Source organism: Hemibagrus wyckioides, linkage group LG06, assembly GCF_019097595.1.
Source record: "Hemibagrus wyckioides isolate EC202008001 linkage group LG06, SWU_Hwy_1.0, whole genome shotgun sequence".
NCBI classification, from domain to species: Eukaryota; Metazoa; Chordata; class Actinopteri; order Siluriformes; family Bagridae; genus Hemibagrus; species Hemibagrus wyckioides.
The window spans coordinates 24,765,495-24,772,072 of NC_080715.1; the positions used below are offsets into that span (position 1 = coordinate 24,765,495).

A 6,578-nucleotide genomic window follows, 5' to 3' on the forward strand; every position below is an offset into this window, starting at 1 on the left:
CTCTCTCTCTCTCTCACACACACACACACACACACTCAAATTGGTTTGGATGGTAAGAAGTTTGGCTGTGCGCTGTGCGGTTATTCTCTACGGGGCAGAAGGTCAGTGGTGGCTGTAAGCGCGGAAAGCCAAAATGCATCTGTCTTCTGTTTCTTCTATTTCTATTTCTGTTGGACATTTGTCTCTTTCCAAAGTGACATAGAGGGTGAGAAGATAAACATGAGCTTAAATGTTTGGTATTCGTGCGACTAAATTGTTTGGCTAGTTGAATAACTAACACATAACACCCGGTGTTCCTAAAGCGCGACGTGCTGCCGAGTTCAACTCATTTGTTAGTCACTTTTGTGCAGCTGGAATAACCTGTAACTCATGCGCTTTCTAATTAGAAAACCTACAGGACTCCACAACCTCGGACACGATTCTGTTACACAATTCAAATAAGCTGCAAATGAATGCGAATCATGACTGTCTAAGAAATATAAAGTAGCTGCTTATAACATCAAGCGCGCAAAGTAAGATTATTATAATGATGTTCATTATTATTATTAGTAGTAGTAGTAATGGTAGTTGTAGGAGTAAAATAGAATTTGCAGGGAGCAAATTCTATGCAATGCAATTCATTATTATGGCTTAAGTTATTATTATTATTATTATTATTATTATTATTATTAGTAGTAGTAGTAGTAGTAGTAGTAGTAGTAGTAGTAGTAGCAGTAATGGTAATCTTGGTAGGGAGACTGCAGAAATTTCTTCCTATTGTTATTATTATTATTATTATTAGTAGTAGTAGTAGTAGTAGTAGTAGTAGTAGTGGTAGTAGTAGTTTTGTTATTAGTCTTATTATTAGTATTCAATTTATAGAATTAATTATTTAAATACAAAAATTATAGAACTGAACTTTTAATTATCCACTCTATTAACGCTTTTATTTTCCTTTTCTCTATTCGTTTATTTAACCAGGAATGATACCTTTATGAATCAGATTATAAATTATATATTAAAAGGAAAATATAAATATCAGTGGTATATTAATAGATTTGAATACTATAGGCAATCTGGCGGTGTTTTGTACTGTCAAAATCCCACATTAATTTGAATGATAGAACAAGCCGGAAAAATTAAGCCTAAGCTTGTACTGTAGACGTCAGCTCTTACACTACAAGCCTAAGTTCCACTTAATATTTGAAGTTAACAGATGTTAAATTATAATGTAACTGGACCTCTTATAACAGCCAGTATAGCCGCCTTGCGTGTTAATGTTCACTAATATTAGAAGATTAACATAAGTAACTGAGTCCAAAGGTGCTGAAGGAGATGCATGCATGTGCTAGCATACACAATCTGTGTTCTTGTCATCATTTAAAATGATCTTGTAGTTGTTTTCATTTGGATAAAGTACCATGTTGCACAGTATCGCCATACTGAGCATGCAATTAACCTAATAAACGCCTATCATTTACTACAGAAATAAAAGTGGACACCACACTGAACTTCCACAAAGTTAATATAAGGTTATATAGAGCAAAATCCCAAATAGTAAATTAACACTGTACCACAGAGCAGATGTATATAATAAACGCAATCGGTGTCTATGTAACATTGTAGGTGTTAATTCCGCAGCAGCAGCAGCAACAACAACAACAACAACAAAGCAAGAGTTGGTTTAGAATTTAACACTGCAGATATTATGGATGTTGATGACTGTGGAGAAAAACAGCACGTGGCTACAGCCTGGAGAAAATGGAGAAAAGCCTATAAGTATGGAGATGTACTTACTGCTCACGGCGTGTTGGTATCGTGGCTGGCCGTTGAGAGGGCTCTGTCCATTGAGTAAAAGTAGTGAATCCAGGGCTGGGCTTCTTGCTGCTTCGCGGCTGGCTGGAATCGGCTTGTTGGAAATATCGGTGGGCTGAAATCGGCTCGGTGATATCGGCGGTTTGACACTTGGGCTGTGTGTGAGCGCGGGACTGGAAGCCAGCGTCTAAAGCAAGGAGGCGGTAGGGATGACTGGAGACAGAGCACAGTTAAAGAGAGAGAGTGAGATAGAGAGAGGGTGTGCGTGTGTGTGGAGAGAGAGAGAGAGAGAGAGAGAGAAATATAGAGACAGGGAAGGAGATCCGAGCAGCAAAGCGGCACAAGTTCCCCGTAACGGAAGTGCAGTCTCTTTTTGTCAGCCGCGAGCTCGAGTGACCAATTCGCAAGCGCAGTGCGAGAAGACAAACCGCGCGCGCGTTACAAACCGATAAAGTCTTTCTAACGTGCGGGAAAACGAAAGGAAAGGAAGAAGATATGGACCTGCGGTTGCTACCCAGAAGCGACTTATCACAGCAGAAGTCTCTTCTTCGACAAAAAAGATCGAGGTCGGCCGCGTGTGAGTGTGTGTCACTTTCAATCTCTCCCGTGCCAGCAGCGCGCTGACTGACAGAGTGCGCGGGAGGGAGTGTGTGTGTGTGTGTGTGTGTGTGTGAGAGAGAGAGAGAGAGAGAGAGTGGGAGGGAGAGGGGGTCAGATCCAGTTTATTAATCCCATCCATGCCCTCTTGGCAATAAAGCTCCATAGAGTTAAACCGTGATCATTTTATTTGGTCTTTGCTTGCTTTTTTTTCATGTTCACACAATAACTGGACCTGGACACTTGAACAGCCTTTCACTATCTTAATATGTTTCTGGTTATTGAGTGCAAACATCAAGCGTCCATCTGCATGCAAAGGCTGATATATAACTCGGGACCTACCTAATCAGAGTCAAGTAATGCTTTCCCCCTACCAGGTTAAGAAGTAATTGGCCTTATGCAATAGACTGTTAAAAAAGACTTAAATCCAAGGATGATCAACTGCTTGTGTTGCGCTCTGTCGCCTCGTATTCACATCATAGTTAATACAATACCATAATACCCGTAATTTTTTCCCTGGACACTGGTAAGGTTAAAAAATCTCGTCTGCATTAGAAAAGGGTTCGAATGACAATCGGACATAATCTCTCTCTCTCTCTCTCTCTCTCTCTCTCTCTCTCTCTCTCTCTCTCTCTCTCCCCTGTGTTCCCCATTACCTTTGCCCAGATTAGGCTCATTTAATAAGTTAACGTCTATCTGCTAAACTGTCATCTGTCTAACCAGATGTCCAGTTGTTAACATTGCATTCAGGACGCATACGACAGTTGGCTGAAACAACATCATGCAGAAACCTGAAATGGAATATCGACACGAAATGAAACATCTTAAAAGATTTCGTACCTCCTGTCTTTTCCCTCACACCTGTCTGAAAAAAAGAGCCCCAAAGCGTTTCCAGCTCAAAATAAATTGGATCCCGCACTTTAAACGAACCCCGTTTAGCAAGCATACAATAAGTGCTTCTCTGATCAATTCACACAACCCACCACGGTTATGCAAAAGAGACCTTACCTTCTTTAAAAGTGACTCCAGATGCTCTCGGTCATTTCACAGAGCCACACAGCTGTGAGTGTGCTGAGAGGTGGAATAAGCGGACTGTGGATGTGTCTGATTCTCCAGAATCATCCCACACTATTGGCTATCCGATGATTATAGGTTATTATAAGGCGATAATAATATGTCCACCATATAAAGACTATAAAGTATTTACCAGTACAGAGTGATGGCAGGGTAATACTCTCCTCAGTTCTCCTCAGTTCAGGTGCCTTTCTGTTATTGACGGAGAATTTGCACAAATGAGCGACGATGTGAGTTGGGGTGCGAGTGTGCGCGTGTCTGAGTATACTGGAGTGATTTTTTTTCCTGTTAGAAAATGTGTGAAATGACTTTCCCCTCCTTTATCAGATACCAAATAGGTTTTTTAGGTGTTCTAGCGTGTGTCAATTTGCAACGCAAGACCCTACCATGATTATAACATAAAACCTGAGAATCAAACAGTGAACTGGGGACACAGCTCGCGTTTATGCATTCCAAAGCCAGTAAATCAACATGCTGTGGTTTCTGTCTCTTAAAAAAACCTTCCCAAATGAGCTTTTCTTGTTCGTTGCAGTTCAAGCGTTCGTAAACATGCTAGTACATTAGAAACGGATCGTCAAGCTGTTAACCTGAACCAGAATTAAAAGCCGTTTTCTGAAATACCTTCTCACAGAAGTTTGCTAAAATAGCTTCTTGATGCTGTAATATAACGAATTAAAGGGTTTTAATTTACTCTAAGGTATTTTAAATTCATGAAAAAACAACACAAGCACCGCCACAACCACCACCGCCAATAATAATAATAATAATAATAATAATAATAAAATTCGCTATTATTATTGTTATTGTTATTGTTATTGTTATTGTTATTGTTATTGGTGGCGGTGGTCGTGTTGTAATTACTAATTACTAATTGGTTAATTATCCGTTCGATTACTACATATAATTGCGAATTTATTATAACACGTACGTTAGATTAGATTAGATTACATTACATTACAAGTCATATGATGAAATTTCGTTTTCAGTAATGCCTAGGTGTGACCAGGCTATGTGTATTAGATTAAACACGATATTATCTGACAAGGAAAAAAAGGATAAACTGCTAAATATTTAATAAAGTCAGTGAGGAGTTGTAACGTGAATGTAGTCTGGTTCCTGCCAAGCTTTACGTTAACGGCTGCTTTTAATGACGCATCAAACCTGCAATGCCAATTTGTTCATGTTTTATTGCCAGTTCAAAATATATAATATTTCCCAACAACGGTAACAAGCATTGAGCATGAAGCACGGATCCGGTATTAGGTAATATTGATGAAAAAGGAGTATTAAATTCAGAATATAATCATTAGATACCAGAATATCCGAAAAATAAATCCAATAAAGTTATTTGTTTAAGGAAATTATGTATATATAGGTTTTCTGCTCGATGCGTTTCGTGGTGAGGGCATTTTTTCCTGACTGAATCGGGTTTAATATCAGTACTCTTGCCACTGTGAAGCGATGGCCATAAAATAACACTCTGGACAGTTCAAGTTTTGAATCAAGTTAGCAGACTGCTTATTTTATCTGGACTTATTATTATTATTATTATTATTATTATTATTATTAGTAGTAGTAGTAGTAGTAGTAGTAGTAGTAGTAGTAATATTTTTGTTGTCATTGTTGTTGACAATAATTGTGTGGTGGTTAAAGCACAGCAGGCACAAACCCTCTGTCTCAAAATGAACACTTGAACATAAGCCTGATGAAATAGGCCCAAGCTGGATGAAACAGCTGGATGACACCGATATGCTGTTCCACGGCCACATCTGTTTTTTCTCGTCATCTAAGGCATTTTTTGAAAATGCGTGAATACATCCACACACACATAAACACACACACACACACATACATACATACATACATACATACATACATACATACATACACACATAAATGGGTTACAAAAATCGCTGGAAAGAATAAAATAAACCTGAGTATAATCTTTCTGTGGAACTAACGGTCGCTTTATAATCTACTGGTAAAATATTCAAGCTAAATAAAATGTTCAGATGTTTTCTGTCATCAGCCCAGTATATTATTCCAACCCATAAAGCTGTCTGAAGTGACTAACCGTTGAGTGTTAACTTTCCTTTCTTTGCTTGAATCTGATCTGTAAAGACGCATGTATTATATTTAGGAAATTCTGCTTTTATGCCCTCCAAAATTATATTTCTTATTCGCAATGCCAACATCACTGTTTTCTTTAATATACAATTTTATATTCAGTGTTCTAAATCTACATGTTTTGTAAGTGTCAAAGTCTTGAATGTCGGCACACAACCTCATTCTAATATGAAGTATGAGCTTCATAGTTTCATTATTAATGAGCGATTGTTACAATGATAGTGATTAATGTGCTTATTTTGGTCATGTGTGTGTTACAGAACTCAATAATTCTCTGCATGGCAGTAATGCTCTATGACCTGAGACTGATACTATCTACATAGTGTTTTTTATTTCCTTTTTTTTAAAATGAATCCCATTTGTAATTCATTACCGTTAGATGCTCTTTATATCTAATTATGGATTACTGAGATTAAATATATTCAAATAGAAAACCTGTCTTGTACATGCTTAAGTTACATTTTGTCCCTCTGGAGAAACCTCTGAGGAAAATTTTTTGTGAACCCAAAAAACTCAGAAAGTCTTTCCAAGTACAACTCGGTGAGGAAGAGAGGAATCTACAACTCTTCAAAGAACCACTGAGGAATACTGAGGGAAAAAAAAGATTGTGGTCTGTTTGTTAATAAAACTAATCTAAACACAATAGCAGATGAGTATTGTATACTCGGCCTAGACTATAATATTACCTATGTACCAATATTTTACATATGTAATATATAAATTATATTTACTGCGTAAAAGTGACGGAAATGCTTGAACCATGCAGCTACATTTTTCTGCGACAATGTAAAAGTGATGGAGAAATAATAACAATAATAAAAATAAGAATAAGGGAAAGAAGCAGAATAAGTACTTTTATCTTGGTTAAACAATTAAAACTTAGTTATGTCATTATGTCACACATACAATTTCTTACAATTTTTACAGATTCCTGAGGATATATTCCTTAATGCAAGTAAATCCTTTATCACAAATCTTTATCACAC

At 37.4% G+C, this 6,578-nt stretch overlaps 1 protein-coding gene across 6 annotated transcripts in view; it reads right to left on the bottom strand.

Annotated features, from left to right (window-relative positions):
• satb2 (SATB homeobox 2) overlaps nt 1-6,578 on the bottom strand; it is a 45,059-nt gene that overhangs the window by 33,847 nt on the left and 4,634 nt on the right. Inside the window, exons 1-2 of one of the 6 annotated variants that reach the window (XM_058393435.1) lie at nt 3,400-3,781; nt 1,777-2,007 (exon numbers count right to left, since the gene is read on the bottom strand). The gene's annotated coding sequence lies outside the window, so the exon portion shown is untranslated. Of the gene's footprint in view, nt 1-1,776; nt 2,554-3,231; nt 3,359-3,399; nt 3,782-6,578 lie in introns of those variants that run through there. The other 5 variants (XM_058393438.1, XM_058393436.1, XM_058393437.1 and 2 more) reach the window with 5 other exon arrangements.